Here is a 26,535-nt window from a genome sequence, read left to right on the forward strand (position 1 = left end):
CTCCAATGCCTCATTTAATTTTCGCTGAAATATTTCACTACTCACCTTCAACCCGAAAGGTAAACGAGCCCATCGATATCTACCAAAGGGGGTAATCATTGTTGTCAACTTGCTGGATTCTTCATTTAGCCGTATATGCCAAAAAGCCTCTTGAACATCCAGTTTGCTAAATATCTTGGCATGTTTTAGACTTGGCAGTACATCCTCCAAAATTGGTAATGTGTAATATTCCCTTTTAAGAGCTTTGTTGAGTGGCTGAGGATCTATACATATTCTTAACTTTCCATTTGTTTTTTGAACGACTGCCATTTGACTAACCCAGTCAGTTGGTTCAGTCTCCGGAATCAAAACTCCTCTTTTCACAAGAGAGTGTAACTCTTTTTGAACCTTTGATTTTATTGCAATCGGTAAACGTCGGCACGGTAATATTCTTGCTGGTAATGTAGAATCTACATTAAGTTTAACCTCTCCAAGGTCACCAAGGTCGCTCATCTCATGGTCAATGTCAATTTTTGATACAAATGCTTTACCATTGACAAACACGAATCCCATCTCTTGACATGTCTTTGACCCAAGTAAACACATTAGGTCATTTGAAACCACAATGAAGGTTACACTTCTAATTTCATCATTTTTAGGGTTTTTCACATTCAATGTCGTCTCGCCAATGGGCGAAAGCTTGGATTTATTCCACATGGCGAGTTTCACAGACGTTGGTCGCACTTGATCCTTTTTGACATACCTTTGATATATTGCATTCACGTCAGCACCCGTATCCAAATGAAATCTAACCCGTATCGTTTACAATTAGTAATGCAGTTAATCTATTAGAATTTTTCATTGCAACCGGTGCCATCCACATGTAATGATCGTAGCCTTCATCTGCTTCTTCGTTCTTCTCTTTAACAATTTTAACTGTTTTCTTACACACAGCCTTGAAATGGTTTCTTCCTTTACATGCTTCACAGACTTTTCCCCATGCTGGGCATTTTGATTTTTCAAATTCATGCTTATACCCACAAAATCGACACTTCACGGCATACCTGTCCATATTTTTTGAGTCCGAAAAATCCTTATTAAAGGAACTATCAGTAGCTTTGGTTCTCCAATTGTTCACCTTATTAACATTCTCAGAGCCAACTTCGCACTTTGAGTCCGAAAAATCCTTATTAAAGGAACTATCAGTAGCTTTGGTTCTCCAACTGTTCACCTTATTAACATTCTCAGAGCCAACTTCGCACATCTCTTTAGCACAATTAACGGTTGCTTCATAAGCCAAACATATCTCGACAGCTTTTTCTAAATTTAAGTTTCTTTCTCGAAGTAGCAGCTCCTGTAGTTTCCCTGTCACTGAAAACACAATTTTATCCCTTATCATTCGCTCTTTTTCTTGAAAATTACATTTATCGGCCTGAACCTTGAGTTCTATCAAAAATGAATGAAATGGCTGTTTGTATGAAATTTTCCAAAACCTGAAGGACTGTAACACTTCACTGGTACGAGGACAACAATACTCTTCTAATCTCCTAATTACATCATCAGGATTATCTTTCTGCTCCTCTGTTTCAAAATTAAACTGGTCAAATATTTCTACCATTTGTGGTCCTGTGCAATGGAGTATAATTGCAACCTTTGTTTTCTTGGGTTTAGAACTAGCTCCGCTTGCTGTCATGTAGATGTCCACTTGTCTCCTCCATTTCTTGAAAGTATCAGCAAGATTATCATCCAAAGGGTCTAATGGTGGAGGCAAACGAAACACAGATTCAGCCATTTTCTTCAGGAAAACACGTTTTGTATCAATAGGCTTCTCTTTTTTTTTTTTTTTTTCTTTTGGATTCTTTAAATAACCGCTGCCACCATGTTAATTTTCTTTGGTAGAAATATAAAACTACAGAAACTGCGTGCTGTGCTTTATTCCTAATCCTTCAGAATCTCTATATACACTGACTAACTTATTTACAGTTTTATAGTTATAGTAAACAACAGATAAATATCATATGAGTAATGTTACAATGGATTGGATATTTACAGTAAAGTAGTTAAGTTGTTTTCAGGTAACAGTATGTACACAAACAACCAAACAAGTAGTTAACATAAACATCCAGATAACAGTATGTACACAAACAACTAAACAAGTAGTTAACATAAACAGGAATCACACTATTCATTTCTTGCTTTAGGTTCCCACCAACCTCCAGCCGATGCTCGCGAGCGAAAGTGTTGTAGAAATCACACAACGATCTCGCAGTTTGAGGAGGAAATAGGAGAAAGTGTAAACAAAACCGATCAGCTGATATCATCGTGGCACCCAAAAATTTTACAACAGTTGCAGTAATATGTATTCTCGGAACATTATGTGAATTTAAGAATTCTACAATTACCACAGGATGAACAAAGCAGATTTTCATTATCTCTTGAGGCTTGTTGGCCTCAAGATTGCCAAGCAAGGTCATGTCCTATTTGCAGCAGCCATCTTGTTTAGTTACATCCAGTCATGCTTGGGATTTATGCTCGCTGCTTCCTACCCAGTTGGGAAGCCAAAATCACGAGCAAAAAGCTCCTGGTTTCCCATTTTCGGCAGCAACGACTCGCTGCAGGCGGAAAAAAGCCTAGTGTGATTCAAGCTTAAGTCGTCAAGAATGTGTGTGAATCCAGATGACAACTGGGTATCCAATGCATTACCCGGATCATGTTGAAATCTCGGTTGTCTTGTAAGTATTAAGCGAAGAATCGTAAGAGAACGAGGACAATATGTACAGTACTACCTTTGCAGATCACTACCCACGTCGCCAATCATCATGACATAAACACATGATGAAATATTATTCCTTGGCAATTACCAATATCATTTGGGCTTCTTAATTATATTGCTAGAAACGCTGCCTATAAAATCGCTGAGCTTGTAAACAAGAAGAGAATTATTTTTATTATTTTCACAAAGTGCTGTTAAACTACAATATTTTTCTATACAGTACTTAGTAAAATTAATAAAAATGCATTTAACAGCATGTTTACAAGCGTAGCAACTTTATTTTACAAGCAGTACTGTATTGCCAATAGTTTCTTTTGAGCTAATGACAGCGTTACCTGCTACAAATGTAAGGCTATCAGGTCTCCCTAGCTTCCCAAAAAGTGTACCAGAATTAATGAAGCCATCTGTACCTTGCGATGCTGCTTCTGATAATGTTAGTTCATATACATATGCCTAATCAAAAAGAATCTTTGTCAAGGGAAATGATCAAGTGGATTGAATATCTAAGCTCCCCAGTTCTGAGTTTGATTCTCAAAATGAGAAAGGCAAAATGGAATAGGAAAGTTGGGGGTTTTTGCACAGTCATGCATCTCTATCTATTTGCCAAGGCACTTCCCCCAATTTTAAGGGGTAGCAGAAATAAAAAAAATGAACAAAAGTGGACCTTTTCTCTCTACGCTCCTCCCAGTCATGTAGGAAGAGATAAAAGGAAACAGAAGAGAAAAAGCAAAGGACCTCCAACACTAGTTACAAATGCTAAAGAACCCCTTCCACTAACTGTCAACCCAATACACCCATAAAGCGGTAAAATCAAAACTTCCAATGAAGATCAAACAATTATACACACCCAAATGCATTCTTGAATTACCGGCAAACTACTTTCCTTCAAAAGAAATGCCTAAAGAGCACGAGGAAGAAATTGTGATTGAAATCCAATAACTCATTATATACACCTTTACCTGGTGTCCTAGTAACGTAGCCAATGCTTATGATCCACCAATCACCAACGGGCAATGGAAAGGCCTAAATGAACTTCTTCAGCTACTAAGACAAAGCGTAGATCATTGTATACGTCTTGTATTTGCACTCTAGTAGCGTAGCCAACGCTTATGGTCCACCAAAGAGCAATAGAAAGGCCTAAGCGGAGCTCCTCGGCTACAGCAGCAAAGCGTAGATTGTTGAGTTGGTCTCAAATTACATAAATATGCTTGTCGAGGGTCACGGACACTGAGGTGGATGGGGGAAGGAGAGGAAGGCAATAGTTCAGAAGGAAAGACATATAGTAAATGATATGAGAGGAAAAAATGACTGAGAGAAATGAACACTCATGATAATAAGAGAACAGAGAAGGCTTACACGAAACAGCGACCACACATAGGGGTAAAGGCTGTAGACAAAGAGGAAAAGGACTTCACTGTACATAAATACATATGATCCTCGTTCAAAGGGAGTCGATCTTTGCTTCTTGGCGACGAAGCCCCGAGTGGAGATCGAACTTTGGAACCACTAAGTTTGGGTTTAGAACAGTCCAACTAAGCTACCACCACAGTCGCATTCTCCCTTTGCTCAAGTTATGGCACGAGTAAAACACAAGGTTTGTATTTGTGTGCGAATATGCTCGACCGACGGGTGAATTATGCCCGCTTGTCGAACCTCTAAATTGGAAAAAATACTTCAATCTCTTTCCTTAATCAATGTTAAAATCAGGTTGGTTGGATGCATGATATATATATATTGTAAAAGTATAAACGTTCATTCAGTCGTCCATAGCCATTAAGAAATTATATTATCCAATCAACAATAAGATAAGAAATAAAGAAAATTTTTAAAAATTCTATGGTACTGAAAGCTAACATTTTAAAACCATGTATTCTATCTACCATGGCAATTCCTTCAATTTTGGGAGGTAGACAGAAAAAATGATATTTTAATTATAAAATAAATTTTTGAATATACTTACCCGGTGAATATATAATAGCTGCAACTCTGCGGCTCGACAGAAAACACACTAAAAAAACTCGCGAGCGATCGCTATGAAGGTTGCGGGTGTGCCCACCAGCGCCAACTGTCGGCCAGATACCACTCTTGTATGTAAACAAAACCTTCAATTCTTCTCGTCCCGCTGTGTCTCTATTGGGGAGGAAGGGAGGGTCATTTAATTTATATATTCACCGGGTAAGTATATTCAAAAATTTATTTTATAATTAAAATATAATTTTTAAATATCTAACTTAGCCGGTGAATATATAATAGCTGATTCACACCCAAGGAGGTGGGTAGAGACCAGAGTTAATTATGTTTACAGCGTATAAGCTAAGAGTTTTTTCATTTTGACAGTTATCAATATAACAAAACCAAAATAAATAGGTACCTGGTAAGGAAGTTGACTTAGACGATTACTCTGCCTTGTAAGTCTGTCTTCCTCACGGAGCCCAGCGATCCTCTTAGGATGCTGACAGACTCCCAGGAGCTGAAGTATCAAGGGCTGCAACCCATACAACAGGACCTCATCAAACCCCTAATCTGGGCGCTCTCAAGAAATGACTTTGACCACCCGCCAAATCAATCAGGATGCGAAAGGCTTCTTAGCCTTCCGAACAACCCATAAAACAATATTAAAAACATTTCAAGAGACAGATTAAAAGGATATTGGAATTAGGGAAGTGTAGTGGTAGAACCCTCACCCACTACTGCACTCGCTGCAACGAATGGACCCAGTTTGTAGCAGTCCTCGTAAAGAGTCTGGACATCTTTCAAGTAAAATGACGCGAACACTGACTTGTTTCTCCAAAAAGTCGCGTCCATAATACTTTGCAGAGATTTATTTTGCTTGAAGGCCACGGAGGTTGCTATATCTCTAACTTCGTGCGTCTTAACCTTAAGCAAACATCGGTCTTTCTCATTCAAGTGAGAATGAGCTTCTCGTATTAAAAAAATCTGATAAAATATGACAAAGAATTCTTTGACATAGGCAATGAAGGTTTCTTAACTGAGCACCATAATGCCTCAGATTTCCCTCGTAATGACTTAGTACGAGCTAAATAGAACTTAAGAGCTCTAACAGGACATAATACTCTTTCCAGTTCGTTGCCTACGATCTCTGATAAGCAAGGAATATCAAAAGATTTAGGCCAAGGACGAGAAGGCAGTTCATTTTTGGCCAGGAAACCAAGTTGAAGTGAACAAGTGGCTTTTTTCTGTAGAAAAGCCGATGTTCTTACTGAAGGCATGAAGTTCACTGACCCTTTTAGCCGAAGCCAAGCAAACTAGGAAAAGTGTCTTGAGGGTGAGATCCTTCAGGGAGGCTGAATGTAATGGCTCAAACCTGTCTGACATGAGGAACCTTAGGACCACGTCTAAGTTCCATCCAGGAGTTGCCAAACGACGTTCCTTAGAGGTCTCGAAAGACTTAAGGAGATCTTGGAGATCTTTATTGTTGGAAAGATCTAAGCCTCTATGTCGAAAGACCGAAGCCAATATGCTCCTGTAGCCCTTAATCGTGGGAGCTGAAAGGGAGCGAACCTTTCTCAGATGTAAAAGAAAATCTGCGATTTGGGCTACAGAGGTACTGGACGAGGACACAGATGCTGACTTGCACCAGTCTCGAAAGACTTCCCACTTCGACTGGTATACTCTAATGGTAGAAGCTCTCCTAGCTCTTGCAATCGCACTGACTGCCTCCTTCGAAAAACCTCTAGCTCTTGAGAGTCTTTCGATAGTGTGAAGGAAGTCAGACGAAGAGCGGGGAGGCTTTGATGGACATTCTTTACGTGGGGCTGACGTAACAGATCTACCCTTAGAGGAAGACTTCTTGGAAAGTCTACCAGCCATTGAAGTACCTCGGTGAACCACTCTCTCGCGGGCCAGAGGGTAGCAACCAACGTCAACCTTGTCCCTCCGTGAGAGGCGAACTTCTGCAGTACCTTGTTGACTATCTTGAATGGTGGGAATGCATATAAGTCCATAAAAGACCAATCCAGTAGAAACGCGTCTATGTAGATTGCTTCTGTATCTAGGACTGGAGAGCAAAAGATTGGTAACCTTTTGGTCAACGAGGAGGCAAAGAGGTCTATGGTTGGTTGACCCCAAGAAGCCCAAAGACTCTTGCCCACGTCCTTGTGGAGGGTCCATTCCGTGGGTATCACCTGACCCCTCTGACTGAGACAGTCTGCCAAGACGTTCAAGTCCCCCTGGATGAATCTCGTCAACAGGGAGATGCCTCGAATTCTAGACCATAAGAGAAGGTCCCTTGCGATCTCGAGCAGCGTGAAGGAGTGTGTGCCTCCTTGCTTGGAGATGTACGCCAAAGTTGTGGTGTTGTCTGAGTTGACCTCTACCACTTAGTTTCGAAGACGCTTTCTAATATCATCAAGGCCAAGTGGAATGCTAATAGCTCCTTGCCGTTGATGTGCATGCTCTTCTGACTTGAGGTCCACAGACCCGAGCATTCCCGACCGTCCAGGGTCGCACCCCAACCCAAACCCGACGCGTCTGAGGACAACACGTGGTTTGGGTTCTTGACTGCTAGGGATAGTCCCTCTCTCAGACTGATATTGCTGTCCCACCATTTCAGGCATGCCTTTATTGGTTCGGAGACTGGGAATGATACCGTCTCTAATGTCTTGTCCTAGTTCCAGTGAGAGGCTAGATGGAACCGGAGAGGCAGAAGGGGTAGTCTCCCTAGTGAGACAAACTGCTCCAGGGATGAGAGAGTCCCTACGAGACTGTTCCAACTCCTGACTGAATAAACGTTTTCTTTTCAGCATTAGTTGGACTTTGAGCAGGGCTTGACTGCGAATCTCCATCCCCAAAAATAGAATAATCTGGGATGGGATCAGTTGGGACTTTTAGGTTGACCACAAGTCCCAACTCCCTGGCCAGACTCAACGTCCAATGTAGATCCTGCAGACAGCGAAGGCTGGACGATGCTCTGAGAAGCCAGTCGTCCAAGTACATGGAGGCTCGGATCCCCGATAGATGGAGGGATTTTGCCACATTCCTCATGAGCCTCGTAAACACGAGAGGCGCAGGACTGAGGCCAAAGTACAGGGCTCGAAACTGGTACCCCACATTCCTGTAAACAAACCTCAGAAACGGTTGGGAATCCGGGTGTATAGGAATGTGGAAGTATGCCTCCTGAAGGTCGAGAGAGACCATCCAGTCGCCTTCCATAAATGCTGTCAAGACAGCCTGGTAGACTTCATCGTGAAGTTTGTCTTGACAATGAACACATTGAGCGCACTTGCCTCTTACGTACTCCTGCAGTGAACATGGCTGCCAAATCATGGAGCCATCCCTGAGAGACTTGTTCCTGCAGAGAACGTGGCTGTCAGATCATTGGAGCCATCCCTGAAAGCCTTGTTTATGCATGACATAATTGTACAGCAAAACTTCAAAGGCTCGAAAACAGCTGTGAAGTTGACCTGTAAAATCTTGGAGCGTCTCATGGCCAGGCGCCAGGGAGAGTCTATGAGGTTTGAGAAGTCTATCTGGGCAGAGGCAGGAACTCCCAAGCCGAGAACTTCTCTCGTGTCATATCAGACTCTCGCTCTATAAGCCAGTTTAAAAGAAGGGAAAGCAAAGGCTGTATCCCCCAAACTCCTCCTGGTGATAAACCAGTCGCCTAGCAAACGTAAAGCTCTCTAGGAGAGCGAGAGAGCACTAGCTTATAAAACAACGGCTTTGAAGTAGCTAGGCCTAGTGTAAGCTCTGACGTTTAGGCGAACGAGGAGCAGCAGTTACAAAAAGATCCGGACAAAGATCCTTAAAAATCAGCATGATTTATTTAAAGTCCATAGAGGGCTAAGCAGCTTTAGGCTCCTCTCCGTCTGACAGAGTCCTCAAGGGAATATCAGTAGGAGGGGGAACAGCAACTTCCTCATCTGAAGGAACCTTGTCCGATAATAGCTGAGTCTCAAGCAAGGGAGAGACCTACCGTGGTGGCAATGCTTTACAAGCAGAGTCCACACGCACTGGTGCATTAGTAGCGGACCAGGACGCAACGTCATGTAACTGCTTGACAGTCTGTGAACTGTCAACAACAACAGGTGCGAGAGACCAGGACGCAACGTCATGTAACTGCTTGACAGTCTGTGAACTGTCAACAACAACAGGTGCGTGAGGACGCACAGCGTCCACTCGAGACTGCTTTGACCGCCTAGACTGAGCAGTCAAAACAACTCTAGAATGCGGAGGTTGACGCTCAGCGTCAAAACAAGTCAACTCCGATTGTTAGCGAACGTCCTGAACGTCAACAGGAGCATCAGCAAGTGGCCTAACGTCCAAATGTGGCTGAAAATCCACACGAGACCGCATCGAGTGTGGTTCTAAACAACCTGACTGACGTGACTTAGCTACGCCAACGTCAACAGGACGCACAAAGGAACGTTAGGGTGGCTGAAAGCCAGGATCTCGATGAGATAAACGGCTAGGCTCAACGGACTTATCGGCAGAATAGTCTTCCATAAGGGAGGCAAGCTTATTCTGCATGTCTTGCCGTACAACCCATTTAGGATCAACGGGAATGGTTGCGGTAAGAGACGAGGGTAACGTCTGTGACCGCAAAACCTTGCCTACAAAAAGACTCTCGGAGTCTGTGTTACGCTTTTGTTAGGCGGCGAGCAGTCTTCCGATGACTGCATAGGGTCAGAGCTGTCCTAATGGCTACAACCAGGACGCTGGACCTGTCCTGAAAGGACTGACTTTCGCTTAAAGGGCCTCGAAACCTTGTTTCACGGTTTCTTATGCGAAAAGCCTTCGGATGACGAGGAGAAAATCGTCTCTCTCGCCTTATGGTAGGGGTGATCTTGGTAAGATACACCCGATACCATAGAGGGAATGTCTGTTCGCTGATCAAGGCCTCTCGAACCCATAAGTCGTACGACATTACTTCTCCCCTGGGCTTGGGAGCTTGCAAGAGGTCCCGGACTAGGCGAACGACAGGCACGAACAGACGAACCCTTGGTCGCAACACTGATAACACTTTGCGCAATATCACTTCATCACTACGATTTTCTGTTTTGCACTTATTTCACTGAAATCGAATCTTTTAACAATTCACATCAGGTATGAATAAAACTGATTTCTACCTGAAGCACGCAATTCTACCCTCATCAAAAGGTTGTAATTGCGAAATCAGTCGTATAATGCAAGCACATTAATACCAGCAAAAAACAGTAAACATATTTTAAGATAAAAAATTCAGTGGCTGGGGAAGAGACTAAACACTAGTTCATTCAAAACTACGTTTTCAATCTCTCACCGTACATTGCCTGGGGACGAGAATAAAAAACTAAAAACGTTTTATCCTTTCTCCCCGTACAGAGACTAGGGACGAGAGTAACTCGAGAACAACGTTACCCGCTTGAACGGAACTTTTTCTCTCCTCTCTCTCCCTCCGTCTCTATCTCTCTCTCTCTCTTGATTTCGCACCTAAGAGAAGAGCCCACTTACGTTTCGTCAAAAAAACATGTTATTTGACCAAAGGAAAAAACTGAAAGGTTTTTCAATTAAAAAGTTCCTTTAAAATAGAATTTAAAACATTTAAGCTTTGAAAGAAGAATGAACAAAACATCAGAATCGATTTACTCTTTCTGCAAAGTGAAACCGTGATACTCTCTCTCTCTATCGTAACGATAGAGCGCAAACTGCGTAGCATAAATAAACTAAACGTTAGTTCATCTTTGAAACAGTACGAAGACTATTCAAAGAAAATCTTTCATAAAATATCTATTGAAAATATTCATTTAAAAAGTTTTAAATCATTAGCTCTTTAAAAACTATTTACGATTGAAAGGGCTCAACGTTGTTTAACTTCGGTTTCCAAGTTAGGACCGCCTACTCTCAGGAAAGGTCGCATATAAACAAATCATTAAAATTTATTTTGATGTTTATTATAAATGGAAAGTTAATCGAAGAGGCCTAATAAAGGCGGTGAGATATAAAATATATAGAGGAAAATCTATAATTAATTTATAACGTGATAAGATAATTGCTAAAAGCCTAAACACACTTCTGTCTAAGGGAAGGGTCGGCCATTTAAAAGTCAAAGAAAGTCCATACTCTCTGTCATCAAAAATTAAATCTATCCAAAAACGAGTTCAAGATTTAAGATGAAGATAAAACACCTGCACTGCGAAAGCTCAAACCAAAATGAAGTACTTCACCAAATATGTTGAGAAAACTCCAGGTTCTACAGCGAGTATTGATACGTCTTGTTTACATACAAGAGTGGTATCTGGCCGACAGTTGGCGCTGGTGGGCACGCCCGCAACCTTCATAGCGATCGCTCGCGAGTTTTTTGAGTGTGTTTTCTGTCAAGCCGCAGAGTTGCAGCTATTATATATTCACCGGCTAAGTTAAATATTTAAAAATCATCTATAATTTATATATGGTGAGAACGGTGCGGTTACATGAAAAAAATTGAAGATCAGCTCTTCCATTTGAAGAGGAAAAAGAACCTTTATATTTGAGATTATCATTATTATTATTATTACAGTTTATTACTATAAAATCCGGGCATAAATAGACGAAAATTTCTTCTCTTGACAAAGAAAATATTTCTATTAAAGACAACTCGAATTAGTTAACAGACTCACCCGATTGGAACGAAAAATTCTCCTTTATAATTTTTGCTCTTCGGTCGAGAGAGATCCACGAAATTCTTGAAGGCACCGTCGGGATCGCACGACGTGTAGATTAGCCGATCCATGTTCTCGCACTTGCGGAGCGCTCTGATCACACTCTCGGCTGTTGGGAGATTGACACTTTGTTAGGATATAAATTTTTACTGGATGTAGATGGCCACATCATACTAAATATAAACCAGAGAAGTCAAGTGATTATAGACCTCTGCCAATGAAGATTGTCAATATTTTACTACCGTCTATATACTAAGCTTTCTCTTTTTGATATGTTAAATTTGAATTAATCTACTTTATAGTAATTTGCCAATAAAGATTGTCAATATTTTACTCAAGTCTATAGACTTAGCTTTCTCTTTTTGATGTTAATTGTGAATTAATCTACTTTATAATAATTTGCCAATGAAGATTGTCAATATTTACTACCATCTACTCACCAAGCTTTTCTTTTTGATATGTTAAATGTGAATTAATCTACTTTATAGTAATTTGCCAATGAAGAAAGTCAATATTTTACTCAAGTCTATAGACCAACCTTCTCTTTTTCATATGTTGACCCTGATTGAATCCACAGTATATCACTAACAATAACTAGAATCTACTAAATTTAATGGGTTTTTGCATAGCGTAACATCTATACAGTACGTTATTAAAATCAGGCGAAAATCTGGCAAGAAGTTCTGTTCAGACAAACGAATATAAATACAAAAGCAGGTCTCTTTACAACCTACTTGGCAGAGGTAATAAAAAATAATTCTCACAAAGGAGTTAATTCAGCTTCATAAACCAATTCTCCGGTTTCATACGCATTTAACATCATATCATTATTGGAATTAATAATTTCTCAAAGACCAAATGAGTCTTGAAATATCCTGAGATATACATACATACATATAACAAGGCACCTCCCCCAATTTCGGGGGTAGCCGACATCAAACAAATGAAACAGAAAAGGGAACCTCTCCTTTCTACGTTCCTCCCAGCCTGACAAGGGACTCAACCAAGTTTGGCTGGTACTGCTAGGGGTGCCACAGCCCACCCTCCCCCGTTATCCACCAGAGATGAAGCTTCATAACACTGAATCCCCTACTGCTGCTACCTCCGCTGTCATCCAAGGCACCGGAGGAAGCAGCAGGGCCTACCGGAACTGCGTCACAATCGCTCACCATTCATTCCTATTCCTAGCACGCTCTCTTGCCTCTCTCACATCTATCCTCATATCACCCAGAGCTTCCTTCACTCCATCCATCCACCTCTAAAAAATATAACTGAAGCAAAAGTATTGTCATAAAGTAACTTTTCTTTAATTTCTTTTTTCCACGTTCTATATATTTCTCAGCTTACTTCCATTTGCTTCATGGAAGTCACTTCTGTTAGTATGCTACTCTAAAGATAAACTAAAATTACACTAGATGTCGGTTCCGTTACTTGACGTTCAATTCACAATTCACAAATACAAGTTTTGCTTTTCCAACTAGGGTTGTAGCTTAAAATGTCATATTTTAATTTTTCATTACTTTTTATATGGTCTATTTTTTTCCTAATTTCCTTCCCTCGCTGGGCTATTTTTCCCTGTTGGAGCCCTTGGGCTTATAGCATCTTGCTTTTCCAACTAGGGTTGTAGCTTAAAATGTCATATTTTAATTTTTCATTACTTTTTATATGGTCTATTTTTTTCATAATTTCCTTCCCTCGCTGGGCTATTTTTCCCTGTTGGAGCCCTTCGGCTTATAGCATCTTGCTTTTCCAACTAGGGTTGTAGCGTAAAATGTCTTATTTTAATTTTTCATTACTTTTTATATGGTCTATTTTTTTCCTTATTTCCTTCCCTCGCTGGGCTATTTTTCTCTGTTGGAGCCCTTGGGCTTATAGCATCTTGCTTTTCCAACTAGGGTTGTAGCTTAGCTAGTAATAATAATAATAATAATAATAATAATAATAATAATAATAATAATAATAATAATAACACCTACACTCCAATAACTTGACTTTACAATAATTTCTCCTCATTTGACCAATACTGAGTCTGAGACATCACGACATAATTGTAAAGTCTTAAATATGACAAATTCGAAGATAATTTGTATTTTTCCTAACCATACAAACCTTAGCTATTTACAAAGGGTTATTACTTTTAGCGTAGCTGAAATGGCGAGCCATTAGAATTTAACGAGGGTGTATTACCCCCGCGCTAGTTAGCGGGGGGGGGGGGTAGGGGAGTGGTAGCTAGCTACCCCTCCTCCCCCTCACACACAGGTGAATACTCACTTTCACTTAGAGGTAGGACTTGTCTTGGGGGACAGGGCTGGCGGGCAAATATGTGTAAATAGCTAAGGTTTGTATGGTTAGGAAAAATACAAATTATCTTCGAATTTGTCATTTGTTCCGTAACCGAAATACAAACCACGCTATTTACAAAGGGTGACTTATCCCTTAGGAAGGGTGGAAAGTCCCCAGCCATACTGGCTTTGGCTTTACCCGGGGACTCAGAATCCGAGTGAGTCGCACTCGAGAAAAGGAGTCCCTGCACCTCACAAGTTCCTTGCACCGCAAGGAACCATGTGGCCTACGTAAGCTTGTGTGTGAAGGAAGAAGTGTGACCCGTCTTAGGCAGTTGACCTGGAGTTCCAGAAGGAACTCTGGGTTAGGACGTTCCCAATACCACCTCGTCAGGGTATGGGGGACGCGACAGTATTGACTCAATACTCGGAACACAAGGAAGCATGGTTTACCTGCAGAGGTTCGAGGTCAGCTATGCAGAGACCAGGATGCTGCTTCCCCGTAGAGGGGATGATGAAGAAAGAAGTAAGGGCCAGACATACTTCTTTCGTTCATGCAGACTAAAACCTGATAACAATGCCCTCAACCTTCTGCTACCTGTCCAAAAAGGAGCCCGAGGTTAGACCAGCTGTTGTGTAGCCACCACAGAGCGATAGAAAACGTATCGAGACTCCTGTGGGTCACGCCCTGCAGGAAGCGGGCTGCGAAGGTCATCAGACGCTTCCAGACTCCAGCTTGTAGCACCTGCGTCACAGAGTAGTATTACTCGAAGGCGAGGGACGTTGCGATGTATCCAACATCGTGCTGTAGGGCGACGTGACGGGGGAGGGTCTGAAGACAGGTCGAGATGAATGTCCTTGAGTCCGGGCTGAAGAGGTATACTGGTGACTCTCCCCCCATGTCCTCCTTGTGTTCCCAAATCGGCTGCAACTGAGGCCAAACTGCAGCTGTTCCCAGCGCTAACCTCTCGATTCCTGTACTGGCAAGAAAGAGAAAGTCTTGGGACATCAGACACAGAATGGAGACTCAAAATCTTGAATGAATCGGACCGAAGGGTCGGGACCCTCAGATTCTGAGTCTAGCCAACAACTCAGGAGCGAGCCTGAATGTTGCCTTCCCCTCTTCCTTAGAAAGGGGGGGAGTAGTAAGAGACCAAGAAGATTGCTTACACACTGGCCGTGGCCAGAGTGAGCAGAAGACCCAAGGCGGAATACAATCCGAGGCCTGTCGTAAAAGGGTCTTGAGAAGATCTCTTAAAGGACTAAAAGTCCGAGCCATGCTCCAAGTTGGAGGTCTTCCTCCGACTAGGGCAGGGACGATCGTAGCTTCGCATGAGCGAGGATAGATCCAGCGGGCAGGAAAAAGTTATTCCTTTAAGCCTGAAGGTCAGGGAAAGGCTGAGCGACAGGCTTCATTGCCAAGAGCGGAAAGGAGTTTCCTCCCGCCGAAAGGCAATAAGACCGTTATTGCTGGAGAAGAGGCCTCACGGGAAGAGGTATATCTCCCACGGCACCAACCACCTTAGACTCTTCACTTTGCCTGGGAGACCCCTGTGGATGACTATCGCAGATGACGCGACCTCCGTACCGCGACTGTAGCGGGTTGTCTCTTCTATAGGAGGAAGCGTAGTGTCTCCAGGCATGAAGCCGAAGCGACGCCCCGGTTCGGGAGAGATGTCGCAGTGTGGTTGCTTGAGTAGTCTGCGCCGTGGGAGAAGCTCTCCCGGGAGTTCCGTCAGGGGAAGCAGAGGGTCCAGAAACCGTTCTGCGCATAGTCCCAGTGGAGCTTTCCCATTGAAAGGTTGACAGACAACCTGGTTTTGTTGAGACCCATTGTCCGCAGACAAAAAGGAGGGAAGACGCAGGCGTCGAAGTTGTCCCACCATCACCGGAATGCATCTTGCCAGAGTCTCGGGGTCTGAGACTGGGGGGAAAACTAGCGGAAGCTTGAGGTTCCAAGCTGTCGCGATCAGGTCCCCCAGACCAGCACTTGCTGGTTACCCAAGGTCAAAGACCCCTAGGTACACTCTCTCTATGAGGCTCTGCTCGGATAGTCTGAGAGAAACATTCCCCTGCCTGGAATGAGAGAGCCGATGGTGGAATTGAGAGAATCTCAATCATCCCGGTATCTCTACTGCAAGATGTGAAGGTGTGAAAATGCGTCCCCTGCTGGTTAGCATGAAGTCGACACGCAACGGGGCGACTTGGCAGGAGCGGTAGGATCTGAAGAGGGGCCAGACTAAGGCCCTTAAGCCTGCCTGAATGATGGAGAGGTATCCTTCAGGTCTTGACCATAGGCCTGGACCGGAACATGCCCCCCCCCATTCCTTTGACGAGTCCGAGAACCGCATCAAGAATGTGGGGAAAGGACGAGAATATCCACTACCATCAAGAGGCTCCATAGGTCAACACCCATTGCAGGTTTAATAGTTCCGCTGGTCCCATAGGGCCAGGGAGTCCGGTTAAACATTGCCTGAAGCCACCGGAACTTGGATCGCCCCACATGGAACTTATCCTGAGGCGACCGTTCGGACTATAAACGGGTCAATGAGGAAAGAAGAACTAGGAAACGTTCCAAGGTAGGGCTGAAAACTCTGCTTGACTGAGAACAGGTACTGCGACTCTCCTCAGTCTTGCCACAGTCAACCGAAAGGAAGGCTCGGAGGATGTGGTAACAGAATCTGGCGTCCCCAGGTGGTCACCCATCCAAGTACCGACGTTGCTTAACCTCGCTGGACGGACGAGAAGCGGGGTTTCCAACGTGGTAAGGCGGTTGACTCAATATCATGGCCAGATACTCCAGATGTTGAGGCAGAGGAAGAGAAGGCTCCAAGCAAAATACCATGAGCCCACACTCATGGTCAGCATTCGGAAGGTTTTCCCGGCGCTGAAGAAGGTCGAAACCCGAGCCTACCGGAGTTGACCAGCCCTCCAAACAGCAGAGGAGGAGGAAGTCTGCACCTGAGCGGCCAAGAGGAAGGCAGGGAGAGTTCTCTGGGGAAACAAACCTGCTATGCCACGGCGGGATAGCCACACTGCATCATAAGCAGGAATACTTGCAGTTTAGGCTGAATTCGACGAGCACCCTGGAAGATGGATGGAATGGAAACTGAAAGTACCCGTCCTTCCGATCCAGGGTTAAAGGAGTCCTGTCGCCTCGTTACCAGTCTGATCGATTCTGCTGGTCTACGCTGGCCGAAGTTTGTTCGACAAACTTGATCAGGGCTGAGAGGTCGACTATGGACATCCCCTCTCAGATCCTTCCTTCAAGAAAGGATCGACTGAGGGGGCCGGGGGTGAAGCCGTCGATGATCCTAAGGAAGACCTTCGCCTAAGGTATGGATCATTCTGCCCAACCGGGCAACTCTGCTGATGCTATGGCATAGAGGTTCAGAGACACTGAATTCACTGACAGAGACGGCAGGCGCGATATCCTTGGCTACTCACAGAGATTGTGCGGGAATGGGCATCGGGAAGCTGTCATTCGGATGAGTAACCTTAAGCATCCTCCCAGCGAAAAAACCTGCAATCCTAGAGTTCGTGAACTCCTTTTAGGACTATGCCCCCCCGGGGGAGTCTCCCGTGCCATCTGTTCCTGACAGGAGGAAACTGCAATTGGACACCTTGTCCCAGTTGTCGTAGCCGATAACTTAGGCCGACGTGGTTGAAAGAAAAGGGAGCTGGAGCCCTGCAGAGTCTGGAAGAAAGCGCCTTGGAGGAGTGAAACCGGAAGTCGATTTACTCCGCACAGCAGATGTTTAAGTCTCTGTCCTTGGGCAAAGACAAAACTCTTCTCAAGGATGGAAGGGTGTCTGAGGTCGTTGACCTCCACAGATGAGACACCCGAAGGAAGCCTTCAGTCAGTGCGTCCAGATGGTACAACATCGAGCTTGTCCGCAAGTAGATACTTAACGACGAAAGGCCAAGGTGCCTGAGCTCGAGAGGAGGAAAGTACCCTTGATCTTCCTGTAGCTTCCTTGAACCAAACCTCGGGCCGTAACCGAGGAGGGAAAGAACCTGGTAAGCTCCCAGAGGAAGAGGTAAGCAGTCACCCCTTGTCCGATGGAGAAATCTTCAACGGAAAGCCCCCCCCCCACCAAAAATCCTTCCAGGGCGGGAGAAGGAGAGAGTACTCGTGCAGGAGAGGGGACCCTCGAGACCGACCTCTTGGGAACCAACTTCGCCCTGGGGGAAGTCACCACGAAGTCCACTCCTCTCTTTCTCTTCAGCGTAGGAGAGACAGCCGCTGGTTTGTTACCCTGGCCGGTGAGTGCTGGTTTCATAACCCTCATTAACGCCCGTGCCAGCGGATCAAACCATGTCTGCTGCTCCAAGGACACAGAGTTCGAAATCCTCGCTAAGGTGAAAGGGATCGGGCGATCCTTTGGAGAGGACACGACGGTTCCTGCCTGAAAAGAAGGTGGGAAGAATGCTGTACTGACCTGTCTTCGTCCTGCACTACCAACCTGTGCTTGGATGGAGGTGATCCCGAGTGCCGCCTAGGAGCACGCGTCCCTGCTGCTACCACCGGCTGTGGAATTCGCCGCGAACTATGGTCGCGCGAGGGCGAACGGTCGCGCAAAGGCGAATGGTCGCGCGGGCGCACAGGCGAGTGGTCGCGCGAGCGCGCAGGCGAGCGGTCGCGCGGGCGCGCAGGCGAGCGTTCGCGCGGGCGCGCAGGCGAATGGGCGTGACGGCGAGGGATCGTGCTGCCGCGTAGGTGAAGAAGATCGCTGGCGGTAAGCGATGGCGAGCAGCATGTGTAGGTGAATGATCGCGTGATAGGGTGCGATGGTGATCAGCATCCGCAAGAGGGCGAGCGTTCAGGGTTGTGCGATGAGGAGCAGCATGCGTAAGCGGGCAATCGTGCAGGGTTGTGCGATGGCGAGCAGCATGCGCAGGTGAATGATCGCATGAAAGGGTGCGATGGTGATCAGCATCCGCAAGAGGGCGATCGTTCAGGGTTGTGCGATGAGGAGCAGCATGCGTAAGCGGGCAATCGTTCAGGGTTGTGCGATGGCGAGCAGCATGCGCAGGTGAATGATCGCGTGAAAGGGTGCGATGGTGATCAGCATCCGCAAGAGGGCGATATCGTTCAGGGTTGTGCGATGAGGAGCAGCATGCGTAAGCGGGCAATCGTTCAGGGTTGTGCGATGGCGAGCAGCATGCGCAGGTGAATGATCGCGTGAAAGGGTGCGATGGTGATCAGCATCTGCAGGAGGGCGATCGTTCAGGGTGGTGCGATGAGGATCAGCATCCGCAGTTGAGGGTCGCGCGATGGCGATCAGCATCCGCAGTTGAGGGTCGCGCGATGGCGATCAGCATCCGCAGTTGAGGGTCGCGCGATGGCGATCAGCATCTGCAGTTGAGGGTCGCGCGATGGCGATCAGCATCCGCAGTTGAGGGTCGCGCGATGGCGATCAGCATCCGCAGTTGAGGGTCGCGCGATGGCGATCAGCATCCGCAGTTGAGGGTCGCGCGATGGCGATCAGCATCCGCAGTTGAGGGTCGCGCGATGGCGATCAGCATCCGCAGTTGAGGGTCGCGCGATGGCGATCAGCATCCGCAGTTGAGGGTCGCGCGATGGCGATCAGCATCCGCAGTTGAGCTAGTAGCTGGCGAACCATGTTCCTTCAGAAGTGTTGGAGAACGTTGGCGTGCCAGCTGTAACACACGTGGGCGATCCGGAGATCGCTGGCGAGCTGATGATCGCTGACGAGCTGACGATCGCTGGCGAGCTGATGATCGCTGACGAGCTGATGATCGCTGACGAGCTGATGATCACTGACGAGCAGAAGGCTACGCGTGGAAGCCTGCGCAAAGAAGAAGAGTCCTTGACCCCGACCTGAACCGAAGTTCTAGATCGCGAGGGCGAACGTGGGCGCACAGGGCACGTAACAGGAACCGCAGGGAAGATCATCTTGAAAGCGCTGACGAACAGGAGAGCGCTGACGAACAGAAGGGCGCGCAGGGAAACCCTGACACGCAAGGGAAGGATCCCCGTGGGAGCAACCCTTTGCCCCGAAGGGATCGTTGTCCGCCGGGAGACTGATGTCCGTCGGAAGACCGCTGTCCGTCGGGAAGACCGTTGTCCGTCGGGAAGACCGTTGCCCGTCGGAAGACGAGATTAGACTGCTGTCCATCTGCACCAAGACGGAAGATCGAGAAAAAGAAGTTGTAGGCTGCAAACGGAGAATCAAAAAGGCGCCTCAAGCACCCTTATAGGGAGATGAGAGGCCCTTACGACGAGGCGGACGGAGGGCCTTACGGCGAGGGAGGCCAACAGCAACAGCAACAGAAGAAACCTCCGAAGAGGAGTCTCTATGAGCGTACTCTCTCGCGAACGAAAGAGAAACACTTCGTGGAAGAGACTGGTCAGCCAGTGACCTAAAAGAGGCAATCCTCCGAAGAGGAGCTCCTGCAGTTGCCCAGCCCCTTGAGCGAAACTGCAGGTGCGACCGCTCAGCACCAAGAGCATAGTCGCACGAAAAAAAGGCAAGAGAAGAACCCCCCAAAAGAGGAAAAGCTCAAGCCTGGACAGGAAAAAACTTCCCTCGGAAGGAAAGTTATCCGCCCAAGGAGGCAAGCCTCCTGACTGTTCTAAAATGAACTGGAGAGCTGTCCGTCGACACGGGAGTACTACCAGTAGAAGGAGACACGCCCCTGACGACAATACAAGGGGGGAGGCAGCAACAGCCGAATCCCCAGGACTCAACCAGACAGCTCACACCGTTGCTATATTACAGAAACGAACTAGATCGGTAACTGTAAAAAAATAAAACAAATAATATTAGTACACATTCATTCCCCCGGGAAGGCTCCGAAGAGGAATCCCGAGGAAAAGGAACAAGAATTACACAACAGGCACGTGCCCTCACAACCACTTACACTCGCGGAAGGAGAGCTGTAACCAAAACAGAATTATAACAATTATAATTATGTAACTATGTAATTATGTAATTTAAAAATGAATGAACACTAAAGAAAAAACGAAAACCCCGAAAGGAATCGTTCTACAAGCTGAAAAATTAACAACTACAATTAGATTCATAAACTAATTGAGACAAAATGTACGGCGTAGCAACCCCACCCACACGGGAAGGAAGCTACAAGGGCGTAGTAAAACATAGTAAAAGGGTGAACGACCTCAAGAGAGAGAGAGAGAGAGAAAGACCGAAGTCAAACTCGATCGCAACCCATAAAATTAGGCCGTGGTGGCCTAACTGCCGAGGCCTCCACGTAGATATCGTACACTACACACACACATCTGAAAAGGAAACTTACTTATTTCTATACTCAAATATATATACAAACATGAAAACATGTTTACATATATATTGAGTAAAAGAAAAGTAAGCGATTAAGTAAAGACAAAACAGACAATGGCTGCCAAGCGAGGACCAAGACAGAGACGTCTGTCACAGTCCGAGCCAAAAGTGAAAGTGGGTATTCACCTGTGTGTGAGGGGGAGGAGGGGTAGCTAGCTACCACTCCCCTACCCCCCCGCTAACTAGCGCGGGGGTAATACACCCTCGTTAAATTCTAATGGCTCGCCATTTCAGCTACGCTAAAAGTAATAACCCTTTGTAAATAGCGTGGTTTGTATTTCGGTTACGGAACAAAGAGATATTTATATTTTGGCGATATAAGTTTATAGGACATTTCATCAGACTCTAGGAATTTTGGTTTTCAAGATTTAAAACTTTTTTTGAGAAAATTTTATACATTAGATTTAAATTTCTATTTACCATAGCCTTTTATATAGAAATCTTATTTATCCTATATTCTATATAATAATTTTATATTTCATTAATAGCTTTTATATAAAAATCTATTTTTATCCTATATTCTAAATCGATTTGCTTTATATTTTATTATTAGTTTTAATATAAGTATTTTTACCTCTAGAATTTAATCAGGCCAGCTATGTAAGAGTCGACTCATGCAAGCTGGTTAAGGTCTTCCCTTTTAATAATAATAATCTAATAAACAAATGATGAATTTTGACTTTCACAAAACAAGAATTGTTTTCAATCAAAGTAATGATATTCTAACTCAAATGAACAATTTCAACTCATTATTTCATGGTTACAAATCATGACTTACTTATGCCCAAATGACTGGAACTTCTCTAAACTCATTTAATTTTAATAAACTGTTGACTTACTTCTGCCCAAACGCCTGGAAGAAGATGGAGGTCACGCCGGCCAACGTGCCGACCCCGTCCTTGAAGTAATCTATGATGCCTTGCTTCAGGTCGCCGATGTCTTCCTCTGAGAAATCTTGCGGATGGATCTGCGGACGTAGAAGAAATCCTTGAGAGAGAATAATGATATATATATCATACATATACCAAGGCACTTCCCCCAATTTTGGGGGTTGCCGACATCATACAAATGGAAAAAAAGGGGCCCTTTCCTCTCTACGCTCCTCCCAGCCTGACGAGGGACTCAACCGAGTTCGGCTGGTACTGCTAGGGTGGCACAGCCCACCCTCCCACATTATCCACCACAGATGAAGCTTCATAATGCTGAATCCCCTACTGCTGCTACCTCCGCAGTCATCCAAGGTGATCGGAAGCAGCAGCATGGCCTACCAGAACTGCGTCACAATTGCTCGCCATTCATTCCTATTTCTAGCACGCTCTCTTGCCTCTCACATCTATCCTCCTATCACCAAGAGCTTTCTTCACTCCATCCATTCCCCCAACCTTGGCCTTCCTCTTGGCAAGGAAAATTATATCAATGAACAGAGAAAGAATGAGATAGGTTATCTATTACTTCACCCATGGCTAAATATGAAATATTGCAATGCAAAAATACTCAAAAATTTCTCAGACATAGTAGAGAACTTTTGACTTTAATATAATTCAGAAGTATGGATATATGGAACCTTCTCTGGGGTCAGGGCCTGGGAGGCCAATTGAGGAGTAAAGTATACTACAAAGTTCAAGTTTAACGAGGTTGAATGACAACTGCAGTAATAAGAAGGGCATATATGTTGAGACTTATAAAATGTAGAGTTGCAAGAGGATGAAGGACCCCTGTTAAGTTAAGTTCAAAGACAATGGACCAGGTTAGGTGCAAAGACAATGCACTAGGTTAGGTGCAGAGACAATGCACCAAGTTAGGCACAAAGACAATACACAGATTTATAGAGGTCACTACTGTCCCCTTGAAGCGATGAACTTTACAGTACTTTGAGATTTCCCTTCTGCGAGTGGTTTACCCCAAGATGATTCCTGACCCAGAACACTTGGTCAAAAGGGGTCAGGATTGCTTTAATATAAATGGACCCAAAGTCCACTGCAAGTTTTAAACCTATCCTCTCCGTCTTTAAAACCGATACTCTTCTATACTGACCACAACGGCTATGAGAACATCGTCGTGGGACGACGTCCTGACGGTAAGCTGTCTCCACACCCCTTTCGTGGGTCAGGGGATCGAACAGTTTGTGCTCCGAGCTGCGAATGTAATCCTGGAATACCTGATGGAAAATAAAAAGGGGTAGACATCAGTTTGAAAACAAGTAGCTTCTTACCACTAGGATCTTAAATAAAATGGAGATCGCATAGAAAAACACTGGTCAGTTTTTTATGGGCTTAGAGAAATCATTAAATTTACAGGTAAAGTAATCTTTTGGCTATTGCGAGCATTAAGACCCAAGCCCCCACTGCGATGGTTGACAACCGCTAAGTAGATAAATAAACCTGCATTCTTTTTTTAAATTGCTGTAATTTGCCCGTAGCTATAACCCCTCGTGAATAACGATAACCGACAACCACAGACACATTTATGGATCTATTATTTCCATGTTGTTTAAACTCTACAATTCTCGATTCAGTTTTCTTACTATTTTTACTTACCACATCAAAATTTATTAGTTTCCTTAAATAATTTTTTTTTATAATGGACTTAAAATTAATAAATTTCAACTGTTATATATCATAAATATACTTATGCAATTACATGTAGTTAATAACAATATATATACTGTATATATGTATATTATGTATTTTGTTTAATTTATGCATCAGAAACTTGGAGCCTTACCAAAGCCTTAGAATATAAGCTAGTTGTAACTCAAAGAACTATGGAAAGAATAATGATGGGAATAACACAAAGAGATAAAGAAAGAGCAACATGGATACGAGAGCAGACTAAAGTAGAGGATATTCTAATAAGAAAAAGAAATGGACACGGGCAGGACATTTTAACCCTTTTACCCCCAAAGGACGTACTGGTACGTTTCACAAAACCCATCCCTTTACTCCCATGGACGTACCGGTACGTCCTTGCAAAAAATGTTATTTTGATAATAAAATAAATTTTTGAATATACTTACCCGGTGATTATATAGCTGCAACTCTGTTGCCCGACAGACAACTCTACGGTAAAAACTCGCCAGCGATCGCTACACAGGTTGCGGGTGTGCCCAACAGCGCCATCTGTCGTCCAGATACCCAGTACTCAATGTAAACAAAGACTCAATTTTCTCCTCGTCCCACTGCGTCTCTATTGGGGAGGAAGGGAGGGTCCTTTAATTTATAATCACCGGGTAAGTATATTCAAAAATTTATTTTATTATCAAAATAACATTTTTCAATATTTAACTTAGCCGGTGATTATATAGCTGATTCACACCCAGGGGGGTGGGTAGAGACCAGCAATATATGTTTACACTTTTATGAGCTAAGAGTTTTTATTTCATTTTAGAAGTTATCAAAATAACAAAAACAAAATAAATAGGTACCTGGTAAGGAAGTCGACTTGAACAATTTCTCTGCCTTTTAAGTACGTCTTCCTTACGGAGCCTCGCGATCCTCTTAGGATGCTGATCGACCCCTAGGAGCTGAAGTATCAAGGGTTGCAACCCATACAACAGGACCTCATCAAAACCCCTAATCTAGGCGCTCTCAAGAAATGACTTTGACCACCCGCCAAATCAACCAGGATGCGAAAGGCTTCTTAGCCTTCCGGACAACCCAAAAAACAACAATAAAAACATTTCAAGAGAAAGATTAAAAGGGTATGGAATTAGGGAATTGTAGTGGTTGAGCCCTCACCCACTACTGCACTCGCTGCTACGAATGGTCCCAGTGTGTAGCAGTTCTTGTAAAGAGACTGGACATCTTTCAAGTAAAATGACGCGAACACTGACTTGCTTCTCTAATAGGTTGCGTCCATTATACTTTGCAGAGATATATTTTGCTTAAAGGCCACGGAAGTTGTTACAGCTCTAACTTCGTGCGTCTTCACCTTAAGCAAAGTTCGGTCTTCCTCACTCAGATGTGAATGAGCTTCTCGTATTAACAATCTGATAAAGTCTGACCAAGCATTCTTTGACAAAGGCAAGGATGGTTTCTTAACTGAACACCATAAAGCTTCAGATTGGCCTTGTGAAGGTTTAGTACGCTTTAAATAGAACTTAAGAGCTCTAACAGGGCATAAGACTCTTTCTAGTTCATTGCCTACAATCTCCGATAAGCTGGGGATATCGAAAGATTTAGGCCAAGGCCGAGAAGGCAGCTCATTTTTGGCTAGAAAACAAAGTTGTAGCGAACAAGTGGCTTTTTCTGACGAAAATCCTATGTTCTTGCTGAAGGCATGAATCTCACTGACTCTTTTAGCCGAGGCTAAGCATACCAGGAAAAGTCTTAAGAGTGAGATCTTTCAGGGAGGCTGATTGTAACGGCTCCAACCTATCTGATATGAAGAATCTTAGTACCACGTCTAAATTCCATCCAGGGGTAGCCAAACGACGCTCCTTGGTGGTCTCAAAAGACTTAAGGAGGTCTTGCAGATCTTTATGTTTGGAAAGATCTAAGCCTCTATGCCGGAAGACCGATGCCAACATGCTTCTGTAGCCCTTGATAGTGGGAGCTGAAAGGGATCGTCCTTTTCTCAGGTATAAGAGAAAAACAGCTATTTGAGCTACAGAGGTACTGGTCGAGGATACAGAAACTGACTTGCACCAGTCTCGGAAGACTTCCCACTTCGATTGGTAGACTCTAATGGAAGAAGCTCTCCTTGCTCTAGCAATCGCACTGGCTGCTTCCTTCGAAAAGCCTCTAGCTCTCGAGAGTCTTTCGATAGTCTGAAGGCAGTCAGACGAAGAGCGTGGAGGCTTTGGAGTACCTTCTTTACGTGTGGCTGACGTAGGTCTACCCTTAGAGGAAGACTACTGGGAACGTCTACTAACCATCAAAGTATCTCGGTGAACCATTCTCTCGCGGGCTAGAGGGAAGCAACTAACGTCAACCTTGTCCCTTCGTGAGAGGCGAACTTCTGCAGTACCTTGTTGACAATCTTGAACGGTGGGAATGCGTAGAGATCCAGATGTGACCAATCTAGGAGGAAAGCATCTATATGTATTGCTGCTGGGTCCGGGACTGGAGAGCAATAGATTGGAAGCCTCTTGGTCAGCGAGGTTGCAAAGAGATCTATGGATGGTTTTACCCCAAGTGGCCCAAAGTCTCTTGCACACATCCTTGTGGAGGGTCCATTCTGTTGGAATTACTTGCCCTTTCCGACTGAGACAATCTGCTATGACGTTCAAGTCGCCTTGGATGAACCTCGTTACTAGGGAGATGTCTTGACCTTTTGACCAGATGAACAGGTCCCTTGTGATCTCGTACAACGTCAGTGAGTGGGTACCTCCTTGTTTGGAGATGTACGCCAAGGCCGTGGTGATGTCCGAGTTAACTTCCACCACTTTGCCTCGAAGGAGAGACTTGAAGCTTTTCAAGGCCAGATGTACTGCCAACAGCTCCTTGCAGTTGATATGCATGCTCCTCTGACTCGAGTTCCACAGTCCTGAGCATTCCCGACCGTCTAGTGTCGCGCCCCAGCCCACGTCCGAT

General features: G+C 44.5%; 1 pseudogene; it reads right to left on the reverse strand.

Annotated features, from left to right (window-relative positions):
- Positions 1-26,535, reverse strand: part of LOC137635575 (tRNA (uracil-5-)-methyltransferase homolog A-like) — a 59,362-nt pseudogene that overhangs the window by 8,551 nt on the left and 24,276 nt on the right.

Source organism: Palaemon carinicauda, unplaced genomic scaffold (genome assembly GCF_036898095.1).
Source record: "Palaemon carinicauda isolate YSFRI2023 unplaced genomic scaffold, ASM3689809v2 scaffold142, whole genome shotgun sequence".
Lineage (NCBI taxonomy): Eukaryota > Metazoa > Arthropoda > Malacostraca > Decapoda > Palaemonidae > Palaemon > Palaemon carinicauda.